Genomic DNA, 27376 nt, shown 5'->3' on the forward strand with positions numbered 1-27376 from the left:
CTGGGTGGGATTGAACCACCAACATTCCAGTTAACAGCCGAACGCGCTAACCAATTGCACCACAGAAACCCTATATGAGACATAAACAAACAACAGCTAAGAAACATTGATCTGGAAAGTTTCCTTGCGATAGTTTATAAAGTCTCTAATCTGGACAGTTATTTTAGGATTTTTCGCTAATTAAAAGGAACACATTGCCATGTTCTTGTGATGAATCAACCCTTCTTGAGTTCTAAGCACTTCCATGAGCAGCAGAGTGGCGCAGCGGAAGCGTGCTGGGCCCATAACCCAGAGGTCGTTGGATCGAAACCATCCTCTGCTATGTGCTATTTTCATTTATCAAATCTAAAATTGGGATTGCTATTTTGACTTTTTTGGTCTTTGATTATAGTAGAAAATCCATTATCATCTTAACTCATTTAATTCGTATTTTGACAGAAGTGCTGTAGCAAAAAATCCACATAATGTCTTTACTTTACCCTACTACTTCTATGGTTATTGAGAAAAACAAACTACATTGACTCCAGAAGAGCAAATCAGGTGTTCTAACAAGTAATTTATCAAAATCATCTTTCCAGCTTACACTTTGGTGATGCAAAAAGACAATGATTTTGTAAGAAAAATCTTCAAACTTCAAAAAGTTTTTCTTAATTCCTTACCTTTGTACTGATAAGATAACACCTGGTTATAACATAACACAGGATTTCACTTAAAAATGCTGCTAGGTTGCATTCTGCTGATTAGATATCACCAGGAACAACATTAACCTTCAGGTATTTTCTAATTGTTGAATAAATTGGCTTAAATCAAATTAAACTCACTTTAGAGATAATTGTTTCAGAGAAAGTCTTGAACCCTTCCTTAAAATAGGTAGTTTGACATGTTGACTTCTCTACCTAAAAATCCCCAAAACTTGATTAATAGAAGATTTTCGTCCCTGGGTGGGATTGAACCACCAATATTCCAATTAACAGCCGAAAGTGCTAACCAATTGTGCCACAGAGACCCTATATGAGACATAAACAAACAACAGCTAAGAAACATTGATCTGGAAAGTTTCCTTACCAAAGTTTATAAAGTCTCTAATCTGGACAGTTATTTTAGGATTTTTCATTAATTAAAAGGAACACATTGCCATGTTCTTGTGATGAATCAACCCTTCTTGAGTTCTAAGCACTTCCATGAGCAGCAGAGTGGTGCAGCGGAAGCATGCTGGGCCCATAACCCAGAGGTCGTTGGATCGAAACCATCCTCTGCTATGTGCTATTTTCATTTATCAAATCTAAAATTGGGATTGCTATTTTGACTTTTTTGGTCTTTGCTTATAGTAGAAAATCCATTATCATCTTAACTCATTTAAATCGTATTTTGACAGAAGTGCTGTAGCAAAAAATCCACATAATGTCTTTACTTTACCCTATTACTTCTATGGTTATTGAGAAAAACAAACTACATTGACTCCAGAAGAGCAAATCAGGTGATCTAACAAGTAATTTATCAAAATCATCTTTCCAGCTTACACTTTGGTGATGCAATAAGACAATGATTTTGTAAGAAAAATCTTCACACTTCAAAAAGTTTTTCTTAATTCCTTACCTTTGTACTGATAAGATAACACCTGGTTTTAACATAACACAGGCTTCCACTTAAAAATGCTGCTAGGTTGCATTCTGCTGATTAGATATCACCAGGAACAACATTAACCTTCAGGTATTTTCTAAATGTTGAATAAATTGGCTTAAATCAAATTAAAGTCACTTTAGAGATAATTGTTTCAGAGAAAGTCTTGAACCCTACCATAAAATAGGTAGTTAGACATGTTGACTTCTCTACCTAAAATTCCCCAAAATTTGACTAATAGAAGACTCTCGTCCCTGGGTGGGGTTGAACCACCAACCTTCCGGTTAACAGCCCAACGCGCTAACCAATTGCGCCACAGAGACCCTATGTGAGACATAAACTAACAACAGCTAAGAAACATTGATCTGGAAAGTTTCCTTGCCAAAGTTTATAAAGTCTCTAATCTGGACAGTTATTTTAGGATTTTTTGCTAATTAAAAGGAACACATTGCCATGTTCTTGTGATGAATCAACCCTTCTTGAGTTCTAAGCATTTCCATGAGCAGCAGAGTGGCGCAGCGGAAGCTTGCTGGGCCCATAACCCAGAGGTCGATGGATCGAAACCATCCTCTGCTATGTGCTATTTTCATTTATCAAATCTAAAATTGGGATTGCTATTTTGACTTTTTTGGTCTTTGCTTGTAGTAGAAAATCCATTATCATCTTAACTCATTTAATTCGTATTTTGACAGAAGTGCTGTAGCAAAAAATCCACATAATGTCTTTACTTTACCCTATTACTTCTATGGTTATTGAGAAAAACAAACTACATTGACTCCAGAAGAGCAAATCAGGTGTTCTAACAAGTAATTTATCAAAATCATCTTTCCAGCTTACACTTTGGTGATGCAAAAGACAATGATTTTGTAAGAAAAATCTTCACACTTCAAAAAGTTTTTCTTAATTCCTTACCTTTGTACTGATAAGATAACACCTGGTTTTAACATAACACAGGCTTCCACTTAAAAATGCTGCTAGGTTGCATTCTGCTGATTAGATATCACCAGGAACAACATTAACCTTCAGGTATTTTCTAAATGTTGAATAAATTGGCTTAAATCAAATTAAACTCACTTTAGAGATAATTGTTTCAGAGAAAGTCTTGAACCCTACCATAAAATAGGTAGTTAGACATGTTGACTTCTCTACCTAAAATTCCCCAAAATTTGACTAATAGAAGACTCTCGTCCCTGGGTGGGGTTGAACCACCAACCTTCCGGTTAACAGCCCAACGCGCTAACCAATTGCGCCACAGAGACCCTATGTGAGACATAAACTAACAACAGCTAAGAAACATTGATCTGGAAAGTTTCCTTGCCAAAGTTTATAAAGTCTCTAATCTGGACAGTTATTTTAGGATTTTTTGCTAATTAAAAGGAACACATTGCCATGTTCTTGTGATGAATCAACCCTTCTTGAGTTCTAAGCATTTCCATGAGCAGCAGAGTGGCGCAGCGGAAGCTTGCTGGGCCCATAACCCAGAGGTCGATGGATCGAAACCATCCTCTGCTATGTGCTATTTTCATTTATCAAATCTAAAATTGGGATTGCTATTTTGACTTTTTTGGTCTTTGCTTGTAGTAGAAAATCCATTATCATCTTAACTCATTTAATTCGTATTTTGACAGAAGTGCTGTAGCAAAAAATCCACATAATGTCTTTACTTTACCCTATTACTTCTATGGTTATTGAGAAAAACAAACTACATTGACTCCAGAAGAACAAATCAGGTGTTCTAACAAGTAATTTATCAAAATCATCTTTCCAGCTTACACTTTGGTGATGCAAAAGACAATGATTTTGTAAGAAAAATCTTCAAACTTCAAAAAGTTTTTCTTAATTCCTTACCTTTGTACTGATAAGATAACACCTGGTTATAACATAACACAGGATTTCACTTAAAAATGCTGCTAGTTTGCATTCTGCTGATTAGATATCACCAGGAACAACATTAACCTTCAGGTATTTTCTAATTGTTGAATAAATTGGCTTAAATCAAATTAAACTCACTTTAGAGATAATTGATTCAGAGAAAGTCTTGAACCCTTCCTTAAAATAGGTAGTTTGACATGTTGACTTCTCTACCTAAAAATCCCCAAAACTTGATTAACAGAATATTCTCGTCCCTGGGTGGGATTGAACCACCAACATTCCAGTTAACAGCCGAACGCGCTAACCAATTGCGCCACAGAAACCCTATATGAGACATAAACAAACAACAGCTAAGAAACATTGATCTGGAAAGTTTCCTTGCCAAAGTTTATAAAGTCTCTAATCTGGACAGTTATTTTAGGATTTTTCGCTAATTAAAAGGAACACATTGCCATGTTCTTGTGATGAATCAACCCTTCTTGAGTTCTAAGCACTTCCATGAGCAGCAGAGTGGCGCAGCGGAAGCGTGCTGGGCCCATAACCCAGAGGTCGTTGGATCGAAACCATCCTCTGCTATGTGCTATTTTCATTTATCAAATCTAAAATTGGGATTGCTATTTTGACTTTTTTGGTCTTTGATTATAGTAGAAAATCCATTATCATCTTAACTCATTTAATTCGTATTTTGACAGAAGTGCTGTAGCAAAAAATCCACATAATGTCTTTACTTTACCCTATTACTTCTATGGTTATTGAGAAAAACAAACTACATTGACTCCAGAAGAGCAAATCAGGTGTTCTAACAAGTAATTTATCAAAATCATCTTTCCAGCTTACACTTTGGTGATGCAAAAGACAATGATTTTGTAAGAAAAATCTTCAAACTTCAAAAAGTTTTTCTTAATTCCTTACCTTTGTACTGATAAGATAACACCTGGTTATAACATAACACAGGATTTCACTTAAAAATGCTGCTAGTTTGCATTCTGCTGATTAGATATCACCAGGAACAACATTAACCTTCAGGTATTTTCTAATTGTTGAATAAATTGGCTTAAATCAAATTAAACTCACTTTAGAGATAATTGTTTCAGAGAAAGTCTTGAACCCTTCCTTAAAATAGGTAGTTTGACATGTTGACTTCTCTACCTAAAAATCCCCAAAACTTGATTAATAGAATATTCTCGTCCCTGGGTGGGATTGAACCACCAACATTCCAGTTAACAGCCGAACGCGCTAACCAATTGCGCCACAGAAACCCTATATGAGACATAAACAAACAACAGCTAAGAAACATTGATCTGGAAAGTTTCCTTGCCAAAGTTTATAAAGTCTCTAATCTGGACAGTTTTTTTAGGATTTTTTGCTAATTAAAAGGAACACATTGCCATGTTCTTATGATGAATCAACCCTTCTTGAGTTCTAAGCACTTCCATGAGCAGCAGAGTGGCGCAGCGGAAGCGTGCTGGGCCCATAACCCAGAGGTCGTTGGATCGAAACCATCCTCTGCTATGTGCTATTTTCATTTATCAAATCTAAAATTGGGATTGCTATTTTGACTTTTTTGGTCTTTGCTTATAGTAGAAAATCCATTATCATCTTAACTCATTTAAATCGTATTTTGACAGAAGTGCTGTAGCATAAAATACACATAATGTCTTTACTTTACCCTATTACTTCTATGGTTATTGAGAAAAACAAACTACATTGACTCCAGAAGAGCAAATCAGGTGTTCAAACAAGTAATTTATCAAAATCATCTTTCCAGCTTACACTTTGGTGATGCAATAAGACAATGATTTTGTAAGAAAAATCTTCAAACTTCAAAAAGTTTTTCTTAATTCCTTACCTTTGTACTGATAAGATAACACCTGGTTTTAACATAACACAGGCTTCCACTTAAAAATGCTGCTAGGTTGCATTCTGCTGATTAGATATCACCAGGAACAACATTAACCTTCAGGTATTTTCTAAATGTTGAATAAATTGGCTTAAATCAAATTAAACTCACTTTAGAGATAATTGTTTCAGAGAAAGTCTTGAACCCTACCATAAAATAGGTAGTTTGACATGTTGACTTCTCTACCTAAAATTCCACAAAATTTGACTATTAGAAGATTTTCGTCCCTGGGTGGGATTGAACCACCAATATTCCAGTTAACAGCCGAACGCACTAACCAATTGCGCCACAGAAACCCTATATGAGACATAAACAAACAACAGCTAAGAAACATTGATCTGGAAAGTTTCCTTACCAAAGTTTATAAAGTCTCTAATCTGGACAGTTATTTTAGGATTTTTCATTAATTAAAAGGAACACATTGCCATGTTCTTGTGATGAATCAACCCTTCTTGAGTTCTAAGCACTTCCATGAGCAGCAGAGTGGTGCAGCGGAAGCATGCTGGGCCCATAACCCAGAGGTCGTTGGATCGAAACCATCCTCTGCTATGTGCTATTTTCATTTATCAAATCTAAAATTGGGATTGCTATTTTGACTTTTTTGGTCTTTGCTTATAGTAGAAAATCCATTATCATCTTAACTCATTTAAATCGTATTTTGACAGAAGTGCTGTAGCAAAAAATCCACATAATGTCTTTACTTTACCCTATTACTTCTATGGTTATTGAGAAAAACAAACTACATTGACTCCAGAAGAGCAAATCAGGTGATCTAACAAGTAATTTATCAAAATCATCTTTCCAGCTTACACTTTGGTGATGCAATAAGACAATGATTTTGTAAGAAAAATCTTCACACTTCAAAAAGTTTTTCTTAATTCCTTACCTTTGTACTGATAAGATAACACCTGGTTTTAACATAACACAGGCTTCCACTTAAAAATGCTGCTAGGTTGCATTCTGCTGATTAGATATCACCAGGAACAACATTAACCTTCAGGTATTTTCTAAATGTTGAATAAATTGGCTTAAATCAAATTAAACTCACTTTAGAGATAATTGTTTCAGAGAAAGTCTTGAACCCTACCATAAAATAGGTAGTTAGACATGTTGACTTCTCTACCTAAAATTCCCCAAAATTTGACTAATAGAAGACTCTCGTCCCTGGGTGGGGTTGAACCACCAACCTTCCGGTTAACAGCCCAACGCGCTAACCAATTGCGCCACAGAGACCCTATGTGAGACATAAACTAACAACAGCTAAGAAACATTGATCTGGAAAGTTTCCTTGCCAAAGTTTATAAAGTCTCTAATCTGGACAGTTATTTTAGGATTTTTTGCTAATTAAAAGGAACACATTGCCATGTTCTTGTGATGAATCAACCCTTCTTGAGTTCTAAGCATTTCCATGAGCAGCAGAGTGGCGCAGCGGAAGCTTGCTGGGCCCATAACCCAGAGGTCGATGGATCGAAACCATCCTCTGCTATGTGCTATTTTCATTTATCAAATCTAAAATTGGGATTGCTATTTTGACTTTTTTGGTCTTTGCTTGTAGTAGAAAATCCATTATCATCTTAACTCATTTAATTCGTATTTTGACAGAAGTGCTGTAGCAAAAAATCCACATAATGTCTTTACTTTACCCTATTACTTCTATGGTTATTGAGAAAAACAAACTACATTGACTCCAGAAGAGCAAATCAGGTGTTCTAACAAGTAATTTATCAAAATCATCTTTCCAGCTTACACTTTGGTGATGCAAAAGACAATGATTTTGTAAGAAAAATCTTCAAACTTCAAAAAGTTTTTCTTAATTCCTTACCTTTGTACTGATAAGATAACACCTGGTTATAACATAACACAGGATTTCACTTAAAAATGCTGCTAGTTTGCATTCTGCTGATTAGATATCACCAGGAACAACATTAACCTTCAGGTATTTTCTAATTGTTGAATAAATTGGCTTAAATCAAATTAAACTCACTTTAGAGATAATTGTTTCAGAGAAAGTCTTGAACCCTTCCTTAAAATAGGTAGTTTGACATGTTGACTTCTCTACCTAAAAATCCCCAAAACTTGATTAATAGAATATTCTCGTCCCTGGGTGGGATTGAACCACCAACATTCCAGTTAACAGCCGAACGCGCTAACCAATTGCGCCACAGAAACCCTATATGAGACATAAACAAACAACAGCTAAGAAACATTGATCTGGAAAGTTTCCTTGCCAAAGTTTATAAAGTCTCTAATCTGGACAGTTTTTTTAGGATTTTTTGCTAATTAAAAGGAACACATTGCCATGTTCTTATGATGAATCAACCCTTCTTGAGTTCTAAGCACTTCCATGAGCAGCAGAGTGGCGCAGCGGAAGCGTGCTGGGCCCATAACCCAGAGGTCGTTGGATCGAAACCATCCTCTGCTATGTGCTATTTTCATTTATCAAATCTAAAATTGGGATTGCTATTTTGACTTTTTTGGTCTTTGCTTATAGTAGAAAATCCATTATCATCTTAACTCATTTAAATCGTATTTTGACAGAAGTGCTGTAGCATAAAATACACATAATGTCTTTACTTTACCCTATTACTTCTATGGTTATTGAGAAAAACAAACTACATTGACTCCAGAAGAGCAAATCAGGTGTTCAAACAAGTAATTTATCAAAATCATCTTTCCAGCTTACACTTTGGTGATGCAATAAGACAATGATTTTGTAAGAAAAATCTTCAAACTTCAAAAAGTTTTTCTTAATTCCTTACCTTTGTACTGATAAGATAACACCTGGTTTTAACATAACACAGGCTTCCACTTAAAAATGCTGCTAGGTTGCATTCTGCTGATTAGATATCACCAGGAACAACATTAACCTTCAGGTATTTTCTAAATGTTGAATAAATTGGCTTAAATCAAATTAAACTCACTTTAGAGATAATTGTTTCAGAGAAAGTCTTGAACCCTACCATAAAATAGGTAGTTTGACATGTTGACTTCTCTACCTAAAATTCCACAAAATTTGACTATTAGAAGATTTTCGTCCCTGGGTGGGATTGAACCACCAATATTCCAGTTAACAGCCGAACGCACTAACCAATTGCGCCACAGAAACCCTATATGAGACATAAACAAACAACAGCTAAGAAACATTGATCTGGAAAGTTTCCTTGCCAAAGTTTATAAAGTCTCTAATCTGGACAGTTATTTTAGGATTTTTCGCTAATTAAAAGGAACACATTGCCATGTTCTTGTGATGAATCAACCCTTCTTGAGTTCTAAGCATTTCCATGAGCAGCAGAGTGGCGCAGCGGAAGCGTGCTGGGCCCATAACCCAGAGGTCGTTGGATCGAATCCATCCTCTGCTATGTGCTATTTTCATTTATCAAATCTAAAATTGGGATTGCTATTTTGACTTTTTTGGTCTTTGCTTATAGTAGAAAATCCATTATCATCTTAACTCTTTTAAATCGTATTTTGACAGAAGTGCTGTAGCAAAAAATCCACATAATGTCTTTACTTTACCCTATTACTTCTATGGTTATTGAGAAAAACAAACTACATTGACTCCAGAAGAGCAAATCAGGTGTTCAAACAAGTAATTTATCAAAATCATCTTTCCAGCTTACACTTTGGTGATGCAATAAGACAATGATTTTGTAAGAAAAATCTTCACACTTCAAAAAGTTTTTCTTAATTCCTTACCTTTGTACTGATAAGATAACACCTGGTTATAACATAACACAGGCTTTCACTTAAAAATGCTGCTAGGTTGCATTCTGCTGATTAGATATCACCAGGAACAACATTAACCTTCAGGTATTTTCTAATTGTTGAATAAATTGGCTTAAATCAAATTAAACTCACTTTAGAGATAATTGTTTCAGAGAAAGTCTTGAACCCTACCATAAAATAGGTAGTTAGACATGTTGACTTCTCTACCTAAAATTCCCCAAAATTTGACTAATAGAAGATCCTCATCCCTGGGTGGGATTGAACCACCAACCTTCCAGTTAACAGCCGAACGCGCTAACCAATTGCGCCACAGAGACCCTATGTGAGACATAAACTAACAACAGCTAAGAAACATTGATCTGGAAAGTTTCCTTGCCAAAGTTTATAAAGTCTCTAATCTGGACAGTTATTTTAGGATTTTTCGCTAATTAAAAGGAACACATTGCCATGTTCTTGTGATGAATCAACCCTTCTTGAGTTCTAAGCATTTCCATGAGCAGCAGAGTGGCGCAGCGGAAGCGTGCTGGGCCCATAACCCAGAGGTCGATGGATCGAAACCATCCTCTGCTATGTGCTATTTTCATTTATCAAATCTAAAATTGGGATTGCTATTTTGACTTTTTTGGTCTTTGCTTATAGTAGAAAATCCATTATCATCTTAACTCATTTAATTCGTATTTTGACAGAAGTGCTGTAGCAAAAAATCCACATAATGTCTTTACTTTACCCTATTACTTCTATGGTTATTGAGAAAAACAAACTACATTGACTCCAGAAAAGCAAATCAGGTGTTCTAACAAGTAAATTTATCAAAATCATCTTTCCAGCTTACACTTTGGTGATGCAAAAAGACAATGATTTTGTAAGAAAAATCTTCACACTTCAAAAAGTTTTTCTTAATTCCTTACCTTTGTACTGATAAGATAACACCTGGTTTTAACATAACACAGGCTTCCACTTAAAAATGCTGCTAGGTTGCATTCTGCTGATTAGATATCACCAGGAACAACATTAACCTTCAGGTATTTTCTAAATGTTGAATAAATTGGCTTAAATCAAATTAAACTCACTTTAGAGATAATTGTTTCAGAGAAAGTCTTGAACCCTACCATAAAATAGGTAGTTTGACATGTTGACTTCTCTACCTAAAAATCCCCAAAATTTGACTAATAGAAGATTTTCGTCCCTGGGTGGGATTGAACCACCAATATTCCAATTAACAGCCGAACGTGCTAACCAATTGTGCCACAGAGACCCTATATGAGACATAAACAAGCAACAGCTAAGAAACATTGATCTGGAAAGTTTCCTTACCAAAGTTTATAAAGTCTCTAATCTGGACAGTTATTTTAGGATTTTTCATTAATTAAAAGGAACACATTGCCATGTTCTTGTGATGAATCAACCCTTCTTGAGTTCTAAGCACTTCCATGAGCAGCAGAGTGGCGCAGCGGAAGCGTGCTGGGCCAATAACCCAGAGGTCATTGGATCGAAACCATCCTCTGCTATGTGCTATTTTCATTTATCAAATCTAAAATTGGGATTGCTATTTTGACTTTTTTGGTCTTTGCTTATAGTAGAAAATCCATTATCATCTTAACTCATTTAATTCGTATTTTGACAGAAGTGCTGTAGCAAAAAATCCACATAATGTCTTTAATTTACCCTATTACTTCTATGGTTATTGAGAAAAACAAACTACATTGACTCCAGAAGAGCAAATCAGGTGATCTAACAAGTAATTTATCAAAATCATCTTTCCAGCTTACACTTTGGTGATGCAATAAGACAATGATTTTGTAAGAAAAATCTTCACACTTCAAAAAGTTTTTCTTAATTCCTTACCTTTGTACTGATAAGATAACACCTGGTTTTAACATAACACAGGCTTCCACTTAAAAATGCTGCTAGGTTGCATTCTGCTGATTAGATATCACCAGGAACAACATTAACCTTCAGGTATTTTCTAAATGTTGAATAAATTGGCTTAAATCAAATTAAACTCACTTTAGAGATAATTGTTTCAGAGAAAGTCTTGAACCCTACCATAAAATAGGTAGTTAGACATGTTGACTTCTCTACCTAAAATTCCCCAAAATTTGACTAATAGAAGACTCTCGTCCCTGGGTGGGGTTGAACCACCAACCTTCCGGTTAACAGCCGAACGCGCTAACCAATTGCACCACAGAGACCCTATGTGAGACATAATCTAACAACAGCTAAGAAACATTGATCTGGAAAGTTTCCTTGCCAAAGTTTATAAAGTCTCTAATCTGGACAGTTATTTTAGGATTTTTTGCTAATTAAAAGGAACACATTGCCATGTTCTTGTGATGAATCAACCCTTCTTGAGTTCTAAGCATTTCCATGAGCAGCAGAGTGGTGCAGCGGAAGCTTGCTGGGCCCATAACCCAGAGGTCGATGGATCGAAACCATCCTGTGCTATTTTCATTTATCAAATCTAAAATTGGGATTGCTATTTTGACTTTTTTGGTCTTTGCTTGTAGTAGAAAATCCATTATCATCTTAACTCATTTAATTCGTATTTTGACAGAAGTGCTGTAGCAAAAAATCCACATAATGTCTTTACTTTACCCTATTATTTCTATGGTTATTGAGAAAAACAAACTACATTGACTCCAGAAGAGCAAATCAGGTGTTCTAACAAGTAATTTATCAAAATCATCTTTCCAGCTTACACTTTGGTGATGCAAAAGACAATGATTTTGTAAGAAAAATCTTCAAACTTCAAAAAGTTTTTCTTAATTCCTTACCTTTGTACTGATAAGATAACACCTGGTTATAACATAACACAGGATTTCACTTAAAAATGCTGCTAGTTTGCATTCTGCTGATTAGATATCACCAGGAACAACATTAACCTTCAGGTATTTTCTAATTGTTGAATAAATTGGCTTAAATCAAATTAAACTCACTTTAGAGATAATTGTTTCAGAGAAAGTCTTGAACCCTTCCTTAAAATAGGTAGTTTGACATGTTGACTTCTCTACCTAAAAATCCCCAAAACTTGATTAATAGAATATTCTCGTCCCTGGGTGGGATTGAACCACCAACATTCCAGTTAACAGCCGAACGCGCTAACCAATTGCACCACAGAAACCCTATATGAGACATAAACAAACAACAGCTAAGAAACATTGATCTGGAAAGTTTCCTTGCCATAGTTTATAAAGTCTCTAATCTGGACAGTTATTTTAGGATTTTTCGCTAATTAAAAGGAACACATTGCCATGTTCTTGTGATGAATCAACCCTTCTTGAGTTCTAAGCACTTCCATGAGCAGCAGAGTGGCGCAGCGGAAGCGTGCTGGGCCCATAACCCAGAGGTCGTTGGATCGAAACCATCCTCTGCTATGTGCTATTTTCATTTATCAAATCTAAAATTGGGATTGCTATTTTGACTTTTTTGGTCTTTGATTATAGTAGAAAATCCATTATCATCTTAACTCATTTAATTCGTATTTTGACAGAAGTGCTGTAGCAAAAAATCCACATAATGTCTTTACTTTACCCTACTACTTCTATGGTTATTGAGAAAAACAAACTACATTGACTCCAGAAGAGCAAATCAGGTGTTCTAACAAGTAATTTATCAAAATCATCTTTCCAGCTTACACTTTGGTGATGCAAAAAGACAATGATTTTGTAAGAAAAATCTTCAAACTTCAAAAAGTTTTTCTTAATTCCTTACCTTTGTACTGATAAGATAACACCTGGTTATAACATAACACAGGATTTCACTTAAAAATGCTGCTAGGTTGCATTCTGCTGATTAGATATCACCAGGAACAACATTAACCTTCAGGTATTTTCTAATTGTTGAATAAATTGGCTTAAATCAAATTAAACTCACTTTAGAGATAATTGTTTCAGAGAAAGTCTTGAACCCTTCCTTAAAATAGGTAGTTTGACATGTTGACTTCTCTACCTAAAAATCCCCAAAACTTGATTAATAGAAGATTTTCGTCCCTGGGTGGGATTGAACCACCAATATTCCAATTAACAGCCGAAAGTGCTAACCAATTGTGCCACAGAGACCCTATATGAGACATAAACAAACAACAGCTAAGAAACATTGATCTGGAAAGTTTCCTTACCAAAGTTTATAAAGTCTCTAATCTGGACAGTTATTTTAGGATTTTTCATTAATTAAAAGGAACACATTGCCATGTTCTTGTGATGAATCAACCCTTCTTGAGTTCTAAGCACTTCCATGAGCAGCAGAGTGGTGCAGCGGAAGCATGCTGGGCCCATAACCCAGAGGTCGTTGGATCGAAACCATCCTCTGCTATGTGCTATTTTCATTTATCAAATCTAAAATTGGGATTGCTATTTTGACTTTTTTGGTCTTTGCTTATATTAGAAAATCCATTATCATCTTAACTCATTTAAATCGTATTTTGACAGAAGTGCTGTAGCAAAAAATCCACATAATGTCTTTACTTTACCCTATTACTTCTATGGTTATTGAGAAAAACAAACTACATTGACTCCAGAAGAGCAAATCAGGTGATCTAACAAGTAATTTATCAAAATCATCTTTCCAGCTTACACTTTGGTGATGCAATAAGACAATGATTTTGTAAGAAAAATCTTCACACTTCAAAAAGTTTTTCTTAATTCCTTACCTTTGTACTGATAAGATAACACCTGGTTTTAACATAACACAGGCTTCCACTTAAAAATGCTGCTAGGTTGCATTCTGCTGATTAGATATCACCAGGAACAACATTAACCTTCAGGTATTTTCTAAATGTTGAATAAATTGGCTTAAATCAAATTAAACTCACTTTAGAGATAATTGTTTCAGAGAAAGTCTTGAACCCTACCATAAAATAGGTAGTTAGACATGTTGACTTCTCTACCTAAAATTCCCCAAAATTTGACTAATAGAAGACTCTCGTCCCTGGGTGGGGTTGAACCACCAACCTTCCGGTTAACAGCCCAACGCGCTAACCAATTGCGCCACAGAGACCCTATGTGAGACATAAACTAACAACAGCTAAGAAACATTGATCTGGAAAGTTTCCTTGCCAAAGTTTATAAAGTCTCTAATCTGGACAGTTATTTTAGGATTTTTTGCTAATTAAAAGGAACACATTGCCATGTTCTTGTGATGAATCAACCCTTCTTGAGTTCTAAGCATTTCCATGAGCAGCAGAGTGGCGCAGCGGAAGCTTGCTGGGCCCATAACCCAGAGGTCGATGGATCGAAACCATCCTCTGCTATGTGCTATTTTCATTTATCAAATCTAAAATTGGGATTGCTATTTTGACTTTTTTGGTCTTTGCTTATAGTAGAAAATCCATTATCATCTTAACTCATTTAATTCGTATTTTGACAGAAGTGCTGTAGCAAAAAATCCACATAATGTCTTTACTTTACCCTATTACTTCTATGGTTATTGAGAAAAACAAACTACATTGACTCCAGAAGAGCAAATCAGGTGTTCTAACAAGTAATTTATCAAAATCATCTTTCCAGCTTACACTTTGGTGATGCAAAAGACAATGATTTTGTAAGAAAAATCTTCAAACTTCAAAAAGTTTTTCTTAATTCCTTACCTTTGTACTGATAAGATAACACCTGGTTATAACATAACACAGGATTTCACTTAAAAATGCTGCTAGTTTGCATTCTGCTGATTAGATATCACCAGGAACAACATTAACCTTCAGGTATTTTCTAATTGTTGAATAAATTGGCTTAAATCAAATTAAACTCACTTTAGAGATAATTGATTCAGAGAAAGTCTTGAACCCTTCCTTAAAATAGGTAGTTTGACATGTTGACTTCTCTACCTAAAAATCCCCAAAACTTGATTAACAGAATATTCTCGTCCCTGGGTGGGATTGAACCACCAACATTCCAGTTAACAGCCGAACGCGCTAACCAATTGCGCCACAGAAACCCTATATGAGACATAAACAAACAACAGCTAAGAAACATTGATCTGGAAAGTTTCCTTGCCAAAGTTTATAAAGTCTCTAATCTGGACAGTTATTTTAGGATTTTTCGCTAATTAAAAGGAACACATTGCCATGTTCTTGTGATGAATCAACCCTTCTTGAGTTCTAAGCACTTCCATGAGCAGCAGAGTGGCGCAGCGGAAGCGTGCTGGGCCCATAACCCAGAGGTCGTTGGATCGAAACCATCCTCTGCTATGTGCTATTTTCATTTATCAAATCTAAAATTGGGATTGCTATTTTGACTTTTTTGGTCTTTGATTATAGTAGAAAATCCATTATCATCTTAACTCATTTAATTCGTATTTTGACAGAAGTGCTGTAGCAAAAAATCCACATAATGTCTTTACTTTACCCTATTACTTCTATGGTTATTGAGAAAAACAAACTACATTGACTCCAGAAGAGCAAATCAGGTGTTCTAACAAGTAATTTATCAAAATCATCTTTCCAGCTTACACTTTGGTGATGCAAAAGACAATGATTTTGTAAGAAAAATCTTCAAACTTCAAAAAGTTTTTCTTAATTCCTTACCTTTGTACTGATAAGATAACACCTGGTTATAACATAACACAGGATTTCACTTAAAAATGCTGCTAGTTTGCATTCTGCTGATTAGATATCACCAGGAACAACATTAACCTTCAGGTATTTTCTAATTGTTGAATAAATTGGCTTAAATCAAATTAAACTCACTTTAGAGATAATTGTTTCAGAGAAAGTCTTGAACCCTTCCTTAAAATAGGTAGTTTGACATGTTGACTTCTCTACCTAAAAATCCCCAAAACTTGATTAATAGAATATTCTCGTCCCTGGGTGGGATTGAACCACCAACATTCCAGTTAACAGCCGAACGCGCTAACCAATTGCGCCACAGAAACCCTATATGAGACATAAACAAACAACAGCTAAGAAACATTGATCTGGAAAGTTTCCTTGCCAAAGTTTATAAAGTCTCTAATCTGGACAGTTTTTTTAGGATTTTTTGCTAATTAAAAGGAACACATTGCCATGTTCTTATGATGAATCAACCCTTCTTGAGTTCTAAGCACTTCCATGAGCAGCAGAGTGGCGCAGCGGAAGCGTGCTGGGCCCATAACCCAGAGGTCGTTGGATCGAAACCATCCTCTGCTATGTGCTATTTTCATTTATCAAATCTAAAATTGGGATTGCTATTTTGACTTTTTTGGTCTTTGCTTATAGTAGAAAATCCATTATCATCTTAACTCATTTAAATCGTATTTTGACAGAAGTGCTGTAGCATAAAATACACATAATGTCTTTACTTTACCCTATTACTTCTATGGTTATTGAGAAAAACAAACTACATTGACTCCAGAAGAGCAAATCAGGTGTTCAAACAAGTAATTTATCAAAATCATCTTTCCAGCTTACACTTTGGTGATGCAATAAGACAATGATTTTGTAAGAAAAATCTTCAAACTTCAAAAAGTTTTTCTTAATTCCTTACCTTTGTACTGATAAGATAACACCTGGTTTTAACATAACACAGGCTTCCACTTAAAAATGCTGCTAGGTTGCATTCTGCTGATTAGATATCACCAGGAACAACATTAACCTTCAGGTATTTTCTAAATGTTGAATAAATTGGCTTAAATCAAATTAAACTCACTTTAGAGATAATTGTTTCAGAGAAAGTCTTGAACCCTACCATAAAATAGGTAGTTTGACATGTTGACTTCTCTACCTAAAATTCCACAAAATTTGACTATTAGAAGATTTTCGTCCCTGGGTGGGATTGAACCACCAATATTCCAGTTAACAGCCGAACGCACTAACCAATTGCGCCACAGAAACCCTATATGAGACATAAACAAACAACAGCTAAGAAACATTGATCTGGAAAGTTTCCTTGCCAAAGTTTATAAAGTCTCTAATCTGGACAGTTATTTTAGGATTTTTCGCTAATTAAAAGGAACACATTGCCATGTTCTTGTGATGAATCAACCCTTCTTGAGTTCTAAGCATTTCCATGAGCAGCAGAGTGGCGCAGCGGAAGCGTGCTGGGCCCATAACCCAGAGGTCGTTGGATTGAAACCATCCTCTGCTATGTGCTATTTTCATTTATCAAATCTAAAATTGGGATTGCTATTTTGACTTTTTTGGTCTTTGATTATAGTAGAAAATCCATTATCATCTTAACTCATTTAATTCGTATTTTGACAGAAGTGCTGTAGCAAAAAATCCACATAATGTCTTTACTTTACCCTATTACTTCTATGGTTATTGAGAAAAACAAACTACATTGACTCCAGAAGAGCAAATCAGGTGTTCAAACAAGTAATTTATCAAAATCATCTTTCCAGCTTACACTTTGGTGATGCAATAAGACAATGATTTTGTAAGAAAAATCTTCAAACTTCAAAAAGTTTTTCTTAATTCCTTACCTTTGTACTGATAAGATAACACCTGGTTTTAACATAACACAGGCTTCCACTTAAAAATGCTGCTAGGTTGCATTCTGCTGATTAGATATCACCAGGAACAACATTAACCTTCAGGTATTTTCTAAATGTTGAATAAATTGGCTTAAATCAAATTAAACTCACTTTAGAGATAATTGTTTCAGAGAAAGTCTTGAACCCTACCATAAAATAGGTAGTTTGACATGTTGACTTCTCTACCTAAAATTCCCCAAAATTTGACTAATAGAAGATTTTCGTCCCTGGGTGGGATTGAACCACCAATATTCCAGTTAACAGCCGAACGCGCTAACCAATTGCGCCACAGAAACCCTATATGAGACATAAACAAACAACAGCTAAGAAACATTGATCTGGAAAGTTTCCTTGCCAAAGTTTATAAAGTCTCTAATCTGGACAGTTATTTTAGGATTTTTCGCTAATTAAAAGGAACACATTGCCATGTTCTTGTGATGAATCAACCCTTCTTGAGTTCTAAGCACTTCCATGAGCAGCAGAGTGGCGCAGCGGAAGCGTGCTGGGCCCATAACCCAGAGGTCGTTGGATCGAAACCATCCTCTGCTATGTGCTATTTTCATTTATCAAATCTAAAATTGGGATTGCTATTTTGACTTTTTTGGTCTTTGATTATAGTAGAAAATCCATTATCATCTTAACTCATTTAATTCGTATTTTGACAGAAGTGCTGTAGCAAAAAATCCACATAATGTCTTTACTTTACCCTATTACTTCTATGGTTATTGAGAAAAACAAACTACATTGACTCCAGAAGAGCAAATCAGGTGTTCTAACAAGTAATTTATCAAAATCATCTTTCCAGCTTACACTTTGGTGATGCAAAAAGACAATGATTTTGTAAGAAAAATCTTCAAACTTCAAAAAGTTTTTCTTAATTCCTTACCTTTGTACTGATAAGATAACACCTGGTTATAACATAACACAGGATTTCACTTAAAAATGCTGCTAGGTTGCATTCTGCTGATTAGATATCACCAGGAACAACATTAACCTTCAGGTATTTTCTAATTGTTGAATAAATTGGCTTAAATCAAATTAAACTCACTTTAGAGATAATTGTTTCAGAGAAAGTCTTGAACCCTTCCTTAAAATAGGTAGTTTGACATGTTGACTTCTCTACCTAAAAATCCCCAAAACTTGATTAATAGAATATTCTCGTCCCTGGGTGGGATTGAACCACCAACATTCCAGTTAACAGCCGAACGCGCTAACCAATTGCGCCACAGAAACCCTATATGAGACATAAACAAACAACAGCTAAGAAACATTGATCTGGAAAGTTTCCTTGCCAAAGTTTATAAAGTCTCTAATCTGGACAGTTATTTTAGGATTTTTCGCTAATTAAAAGGAACACATTGCCATGTTCTTATGATGAATCAACCCTTCTTGAGTTCTAAGCACTTCCATGAGCAGCAGAGTGGCGCAGCGGAAGCGTGCTGGGCCCATAACCCAGAGGTTGTTGGATCGAAACCATCCTCTGCTATGTGCTATTTTCATTTATCAAATCTAAAATTGCGATTGCTATTTTGACTTTTTTGGTCTTTGCTTATAGTAGAAAATCCATTATCATCTTAACTCATTTAATTCGTATTTTGACAGAAGTGCTGTAGCAAAAAATCCACATAATGTCTTTACTTTACCCTATTACTTCTATGGTTATTGCGAAAAACAAACTACATTGACTCCAGAAGAGCAAATCAGGTGTTCTAACAAGAAATTTATCAAAATCATCTTTCCAGCTTACACTTTGGTGATGCAAAAAGACAATGATTTTGTAAGAAAAATCTTCAAACTTCAAAAAGTTTTTCTTAATTCCTTACCTTTGTACTGATAAGATAACACCTGGTTTTAACATAACACAGGCTTCCACTTAAAAATGCTGCTAGGTTGCATTCTGCTGATTAGATATCACCAGGAACAACATTAACCTTCAGGTATTTTCTAAATGTTGAATAAATTGGCTTAAATCAAATTAAACTCACTTTAGAGATAATTGTTTCAGAGAAAGTCTTGAACCCTACCATAAAATAGGTAGTTTGACATGTTGACTTCTCTACCTAAAATTCCCCTAAATTTTACTAATAGAAGATTTTCGTCCCTGGGTGGGATTGAACCACCAATATTCCAATTAACAGCCGAACGTGCTAACCAATTGTGCCACAGAGACCCTACATGAGACATAAACAAACAACAGCTAAGAAACATTGATCTGGAAAGTTTCCTTACCAAAGTTTATAAAGTCTCTAATCTGGACAGTTATTTTAGGATTTTTCATTAATTAAAAGGAACACATTGCCATGTTCTTGTGATGAATCAACCCTTCTTGAGTTCTAAGCACTTCCATGAGCAGCAGAGTGGTGCAGCGGAAGCATGCTGGGCCCATAACCCAGAGGTCGTTGGATCGAAACCATCCTCTGCTATGTGCTATTTTCATTTATCAAATCTAAAATTGGGATTGCTATTTTGACTTTTTTGGTCTTTGCTTATAGTAGAAAATCCATTATCATCTTAACTCATTTAAATCGTATTTTGACAGAAGTGCTGTAGCAAAAAATCCACATAATGTCTTTACTTTACCCTATTACTTCTATGGTTATTGAGAAAAACAAACTACATTGACTCCAGAAGAGCAAATCAGGTGTTCAAACAAGTAATTTATCAAAATCATCTTTCCAGCTTACACTTTGGTGATGCAATAAGACAATGATTTTGTAAGAAAAATCTTCAAACTTCAAAAAGTTTTTTTTAATTCCTTACCTTTGTACTGATAAGATAACACCTGGTTATAACATAACACAGGCTTTCACTTAAAAATGCTGCTAGGTTGCATTCTGCTGATTAGATATCACCAGGAACAACATTAACCTTCAGGTATTTTCTAATTGTTGAATAAATTGGCTTAAATCAAATTAAACTCACTTTAGAGATAATTGTTTCAGAGAAAGTCTTGAACCCTACCATAAAATAGGTAGTTAGACATGTTGACTTCTCTACCTAAAATTCCCCAAAATTTGACTAATAGAAGATTCTCGTCCCTGGGTGGGATTGAACCACCAACCTTCCAGTTAACAGCCGAACGCGCTAACCAATTGCGCCACAGAGACCCTATGTGAGACATAAACTAACAACAGCTAAGAAACATTGATCTGGAAAGTTTCCTTGCCAAAGTTTATAAAGTCTCTAATCTGGACAGTTATTTTAGGATTTTTCGCTAATTAAAAGGAACACATTGCCATGTTCTTGTGATGAATCAACCCTTCTTGAGTTCTAAGCATTTCCATGAGCAGCAGAGTGGCGCAGCGGAAGCGTGCTGGGCCCATAACCCAGAGGTCGATGGATCGAAACCATCCTGTGCTATGTGCTATTTTCATTTATCAAATCTAAAATTGGGATTGCTATTTTGACTTTTTTGGTCTTTGCTTATAGTAGAAAATCCATTATCATCTTAACTCATTTAATTCGTATTTTGACAGAAGTGCTGTAGCAAAAAATCCACATAATGTCTTTACTTTACCCTATTACTTCTATGGTTATTGAGAAAAACAAACTACATTGACTCCAGAAGAACAAATCAGGTGTTCTAACAAGTAATTTATCAAAATCATCTTTCCAGCTTACACTTTGGTGATGCAAAAAGACAATGATTTTGTAAGAAAAATCTTCAAACTTCAAAAAGTTTTTCTTAATTCCTTACCTTTGTACTGATAAGATAACACCTGGTTATAACATAACACAGGCTTTCACTTAAAAATGCTGCTAGGTTGCATTCTGCTGATTAGATATCACCAGGAACAACATTAACCTTCAGGTATTTTCTAATTGTTGAATAAATTGGCTTAAATCAAATTAAACTCACTTTAGAGATAATTGTTTCAGAGAAAGTCTTGAACCCTACCATAAAATAGGTAGTTAGACATGTTGACTTCTCTACCTAAAATTCCCCAAAATTTGACTAATAGAAGATTCTTGTCCCTGGGTGGGATTGAACCACCAACCTTCCAGTTAACAGCCGAACGCGCTAACCAATTGCGCCACAGAGACCCTATGTGAGACATAAACTAACAACAGCTAAGAAACATTGATCTGGAAAGTTTCCTTGCCAAAGTTTATAAAGTCTCTAATCTGGACAGTTATTTTAGGATTTTTCGCTAATTAAAAGGAACACATTGCCATGTTCTTGTGATGAATCAACCCTTCTTGAGTTCTAAGCATTTCCATGAGCAGCAGAGTGGCGCAGCGGAAGCGTGCTGGGCCCATAACCCAGAGGTCGATGGATCGAAACCATCCTGTGCTATGTGCTATTTTCATTTATCAAATCTAAAATTGGGATTGCTATTTTGACTTTTTTGGTCTTTGCTTATAGTAGAAAATCCATTATCATCTTAACTCATTTAATTCGTATTTTGACAGAAGTGCTGTAGCAAAAAATCCACATAATGTCTTTACTTTACCCTATTACTTCTATGGTTATTGAGAAAAACAAACTACATTGACTCCAGAAGAACAAATCAGGTGTTCTAACAAGTAATTTATCAAAATCATCTTTCCAGCTTACACTTTGGTGATGCAAAAAGACAATGATTTTGTAAGAAAAATCTTCAAACTTCAAAAAGTTTTTCTTAATTCCTTACCTTTGTACTGATAAGATAACACCTGGTTATAACATAACACAGGATTTCACTTAAAAATGCTGCTAGGTTGCATTCTGCTGATTAGATATCACCAGGAACAACATTAACCTTCAGGTATTTTCTAATTGTTGAATAAATTGGCTTAAATCAAATTAAACTCACTTTAGAGATAATTGTTTCAGAGAAAGTCTTGAACCCTTCCTTAAAATAGGTAGTTTGACATGTTGACTTCTCTACCTAAAAATCCCCAAAACTTGATTAATAGAAGATTCTCGTCCCTGGGTGGGATTGAACCACCAACATTCCAGTTAACAGCCGAACGCGCTAACCAATTGCGCCACAGAAACCCTATATGAGACATAAACAAACAACAGCTAAGAAACATTGATCTGGAAAGTTTCCTTGCCAAAGTTTATAAAGTCTCTAATCTGGACAGTTATTTTAGGATTTTTCGCTAATTAAAAGGAACACATTGCCATGTTCTTATGATGAATCAACCCTTCTTGAGTTCTAAGCACTTCCATGAGCAGCAGAGTGGCGCAGCGGAAGCGTGCTGGGCCCATAACCCAGAGGTCGTTGGATCGAAACCATCCTCTGCTATGTGCTATTTTCATTTATCAAATCTAAAATTGCGATTGCTATTTTGACTTTTTTGGTCTTTGCTTATAGTAGAAAATCCATTATCATCTTAACTCATTTAATTCGTATTTTGACAGAAGTGCTGTAGCAAAAAATCCACATAATGTCTTTACTTTACCCTATTACTTCTATGGTTATTGCGAAAAACAAACTACATTGACTCCAGAAGAGCAAATCAGGTGTTCTAACAAGTAATTTATCAAAATCATCTTTCCAGCTTACACTTTGGTGATGCAAAAAGACAATGATTTTGTAAGAAAAATCTTCAAACTTCAAAAAGTTTTTCTTAATTCCTTACCTTTGTACTGATAAGATAACACCTGGTTTTAACATAACACAGGCTTCCACTTAAAAATGCTGCTAGGTTGCATTCTGCTGATTAGATATCACCAGGAACAACATTAACCTTCAGGTATTTTCTAAATGTTGAATAAATTGGCTTAAATCAAATTAAACTCACTTTAGAGATAATTGTTTCAGAGAAAGTCTTGAACCCTACCATAAAATAGGTAGTTTGACATGTTGACTTCTCTACCTAAAATTCCCCAAAATTTGACTAATAGAAGATTTTCGTCCCTGGGTGGGATTGAACCACCAATATTCCAATTAACAGCCGAACGTGCTAACCAATTGTGCCACAGAGACCCTATATGAGACATAAACAAACAACAGCTAAGAAACATTGATCTGGAAAGTTTCCTTACCAAAGTTTATAAAGTCTCTAATCTGGACAGTTATTTTAGGATTTTTCATTAATTAAAAGGAACACATTGCCATGTTCTTGTGATGAATCAACCCTTCTTGAGTTCTAAGCACTTCCATGAGCAGCAGAGTGGTGCAGCGGAAGCATGCTGGGCCCATAACCCAGAGGTCGTTGGATCGAAACCATCCTCTGCTATGTGCTATTTTCATTTATCAAATCTAAAATTGGGATTTCTATTTTGACTTTTTTGGTCTTTGCTTATAGTAGAAAATCCATTATCATCTTAACTCATTTAAATCGTATTTTGACAGAAGTGCTGTAGCAAAAAATCCACATAATGTCTTTACTTTACCCTATTACTTCTATGGTTATTGAGAAAAACAAACTACATTGACTCCAGAAGAGCAAATCAGGTGTTCAAACAAGTAATTTATCAAAATCATCTTTCCAGCTTACACTTTGGTGATGCAATAAGACAATGATTTTGTAAGAAAAATCTTCAAACTTCAAAAAGTTTTTTTTAATTCCTTACCTTTGTACTGATAAGATAACACCTGGTTATAACATAACACAGGCTTTCACTTAAAAATGCTGCTAGGTTGCATTCTGCTGATTAGATATCACCAGGAACAACATTAACCTTCAGGTATTTTCTAAATGTTGAATAAATTGGCTTAAATCAAATTAAACTCACTTTAGAGATAATTGTTTCAGAGAAAGTCTTGAACCCTACCATAAAATAGGTAGTTTGACATGTTGACTTCTCTACCTAAAATTCCCCTAAATTTTACTAATAGAAGATTTTCGTCCCTGGGTGGGATTGAACCACCAATATTCCAATTAACAGCCGAACGTGCTAACCAATTGTGCCACAGAGACCCTACATGAGACATAAACAAACAACAGCTAAGAAACATTGATCTGGAAAGTTTCCTTACCAAAGTTTATAAAGTCTCTAATCTGGACAGTTATTTTAGGATTTTTCATTAATTAAAAGGAACACATTGCCATGTTCTTGTGATGAATCAACCCTTCTTGAGTTCTAAGCACTTCCATGAGCAGCAGAGTGGTGCAGCGGAAGCATGCTGGGCCCATAACCCAGAGGTCGTTGGATCGAAACCATCCTCTGCTATGTGCTATTTTCATTTATCAAATCTAAAATTGGGATTGCTATTTTGACTTTTTTGGTCTTTGCTTATAGTAGAAAATCCATTATCATCTTAACTCATTTAAATCGTATTTTGACAGAAGTGCTGTAGCAAAAAATCCACATAATGTCTTTACTTTACCCTATTACTTCTATGGTTATTGAGAAAAACAAACTACATTGACTCCAGAAGAGCAAATCAGGTGTTCAAACAAGTAATTTATCAAAATCATCTTTCCAGCTTACACTTTGGTGATGCAATAAGACAATGATTTTGTAAGAAAAATCTTCAAACTTCAAAAAGTTTTTTTTAATTCCTTACCTTTGTACTGATAAGATAACACCTGGTTATAACATAACACAGGCTTTCACTTAAAAATGCTGCTAAGTTGCATTCTGCTGATTAGATATCACCAGGAACAACATTAACCTTCAGGTATTTTCTAATTGTTGAATAAATTGGCTTAAATCAAATTAAACTCACTTTAGAGATAATTGTTTCAGAGAAAGTCTTGAACCCTACCATAAAATAGGTAGTTAGACATGTTGACTTCTCTACCTAAAATTCCCCAAAATTTGACTAATAGAAGATTCTCGTCCCTGGGTGGGATTGAACCACCAACCTTCCAGTTAACAGCCGAACGCGCTAACCAATTGCGCCACAGAGACCCTATGTGAGACATAAACTAACAACAGCTAAGAAACATTGATCTGGAAAGTTTCCTTGCCAAAGTTTATAAAGTCTCTAATCTGGACAGTTATTTTAGGATTTTTCGCTAATTAAAAGGAACACATTGCCATGTTCTTGTGATGAATCAACCCTTCTTGAGTTCTAAGCATTTCAATGAGCAGCAGAGTGGCGCAGCGGAAGCGTGCTGGGCCCATAACCCAGAGGTCGATGGATTGAAACCATCCTGTGCTATGTGCTATTTTCATTTATCAAATCTAAAATTGGGATTGCTATTTTGACTTTTTTGGTCTTTGCTTATAGTAGAAAATCCATTATCATCTTAACTCATTTAATTCGTATTTTGACAGAAGTGCTGTAGCAAAAAATCCACATAATGTCTTTACTTTACCCTATTACTTCTATGGTTATTGAGAAAAACAAACTACATTGACTCCAGAAGAACAAATCAGGTGTTCTAACAAGTAATTTATCAAAATCATCTTTCCAGCTTACACTTTGGTGATGCAAAAAGACAATGATTTTGTAAGAAAAATCTTCAAACTTCAAAAAGTTTTTCTTAATTCCTTACCTTTGTACTGATAAGATAACACCTGGTTATAACATAACACAGGCTTTCACTTAAAAATGCTGCTAGGTTGCATTCTGCTGATTAGATATCACCAGGAACAACATTAACCTTCAGGTATTTTCTAATTGTTGAATAAATTGGCTTAAATCAAATTAAACTCACTTTAGAGATAATTGTTTCAGAGAAAGTCTTGAACCCTACCATAAAATAGGTAGTTAGACATGTTGACTTCTCTACCTAAAATTCCCCAAAATTTGACTAATAGAAGATTCTCGTCCCTGGGTGGGATTGAACCACCAACCTTCCAGTTAACAGCCGAACGCGCTAACCAATTGCGCCACAGAGACCCTATGTGAGACATAAACTAACAACAGCTAAGAAACATTGATCTGGAAAGTTTCCTTGCCAAAGTTTATAAAGTCTCTAATCTGGACAGTTATTTTAGGATTTTTCGCTAATTAAAAGGAACACATTGCCATGTTCTTGTGATGAATCAACCCTTCTTGAGTTCTAAGCATTTCCATGAGCAGCAGAGTGGCGCAGCGGAAGCGTGCTGGGCCCATAACCCAGAGGTCGATGGATCGAAACCATCCTGTGCTATGTGCTATTTTCATTTATCAAATCTAAAATTGGGATTGCTATTTTGACTTTTTTGGTCTTTGCTTATAGTAGAAAATCCATTATCATCTTAACTCATTTAATTCGTATTTTGACAGAAGTGCTGTAGCAAAAAATCCACATAATGTCTTTACTTTACCCTATTACTTCTATGGTTATTGAGAAAAACAAACTACATTGACTCCAGAAGAACAAATCAGGTGTTCTAACAAGTAATTTATCAAAATCATCTTTCCAGCTTACACTTTGGTGATGCAAAAAGACAATGATTTTGTAAGAAAAATCTTCAAACTTCAAAAAGTTTTTCTTAATTCCTTACCTTTGTACTGATAAGATAACACCTGGTTATAACATAACACAGGATTTCACTTAAAAATGCTGCTAGGTTGCATTCTGCTGATTAGATATCACCAGGAACAACATTAACCTTCAGGTATTTTCTAATTGTTGAATAAATTGGCTTAAATCAAATTAAACTCACTTTAGAGATAATTGTTTCAGAGAAAGTCTTGAACCCTTCCTTAAAATAGGTAGTTTGACATGTTGACTTCTCTACCTAAAAATCCCCAAAACTTGATTAATAGAAGATTCTCGTCCCTGGGTGGGATTGAACCACCAACATTCCAGTTAACAGCCGAACGCGCTAACCAATTGCGCCACAGAAACCCTATATGAGACATAAACAAACAACAGCTAAGAAACATTGATCTGGAAAGTTTCCTTGCCAAAGTTTATAAAGTCTCTAATCTGGACAGTTATTTTAGGATTTTTCGCTAATTAAAAGGAACACATTGCCATGTTCTTATGATGAAT

General features: G+C 35.3%; 8 non-coding genes across 8 annotated transcripts; all 8 read right to left on the reverse strand.

Annotated features, from left to right (window-relative positions):
* Nucleotides 1-1869: 1869 nt before the first annotated feature.
* Nucleotides 1870-1943, reverse strand: TRNAN-GUU (transfer RNA asparagine (anticodon GUU)). Its single transcript has one exon. It is a non-coding gene; the product is annotated as a tRNA-Asn (tRNA).
* An 862-nt stretch (nucleotides 1944-2805) lies between these two features.
* TRNAN-GUU (transfer RNA asparagine (anticodon GUU)) lies at nucleotides 2806-2879 on the reverse strand. The gene has a single exon. It is a non-coding gene; the product is annotated as a tRNA-Asn (tRNA).
* Nucleotides 2880-6551: 3672 nt separating this feature from the next.
* TRNAN-GUU (transfer RNA asparagine (anticodon GUU)) lies at nucleotides 6552-6625 on the reverse strand. The gene has a single exon. It is a non-coding gene; the product is annotated as a tRNA-Asn (tRNA).
* Nucleotides 6626-14039: 7414 nt separating this feature from the next.
* Nucleotides 14040-14113, reverse strand: TRNAN-GUU (transfer RNA asparagine (anticodon GUU)). Its single transcript has one exon. It is a non-coding gene; the product is annotated as a tRNA-Asn (tRNA).
* A 6483-nt stretch (nucleotides 14114-20596) lies between these two features.
* Nucleotides 20597-20670, reverse strand: TRNAN-GUU (transfer RNA asparagine (anticodon GUU)). Its single transcript has one exon. It is a non-coding gene; the product is annotated as a tRNA-Asn (tRNA).
* An 863-nt stretch (nucleotides 20671-21533) lies between these two features.
* TRNAN-GUU (transfer RNA asparagine (anticodon GUU)) lies at nucleotides 21534-21607 on the reverse strand. The gene has a single exon. It is a non-coding gene; the product is annotated as a tRNA-Asn (tRNA).
* A 3674-nt stretch (nucleotides 21608-25281) lies between these two features.
* On the reverse strand, nucleotides 25282-25355 carry TRNAN-GUU (transfer RNA asparagine (anticodon GUU)). Its single transcript has one exon. It is a non-coding gene; the product is annotated as a tRNA-Asn (tRNA).
* Nucleotides 25356-26218: 863 nt separating this feature from the next.
* On the reverse strand, nucleotides 26219-26292 carry TRNAN-GUU (transfer RNA asparagine (anticodon GUU)). The gene has a single exon. It is a non-coding gene; the product is annotated as a tRNA-Asn (tRNA).
* Nucleotides 26293-27376: the final 1084 nt, after the last annotated feature.

The sequence above is a fragment of the Taudactylus pleione genome, unplaced genomic scaffold, assembly GCF_031769625.1.
Source record: "Taudactylus pleione unplaced genomic scaffold, aTauple2 ptg000134l, whole genome shotgun sequence".
Classification (NCBI taxonomy): Eukaryota; Metazoa; Chordata; class Amphibia; order Anura; family Myobatrachidae; genus Taudactylus; species Taudactylus pleione.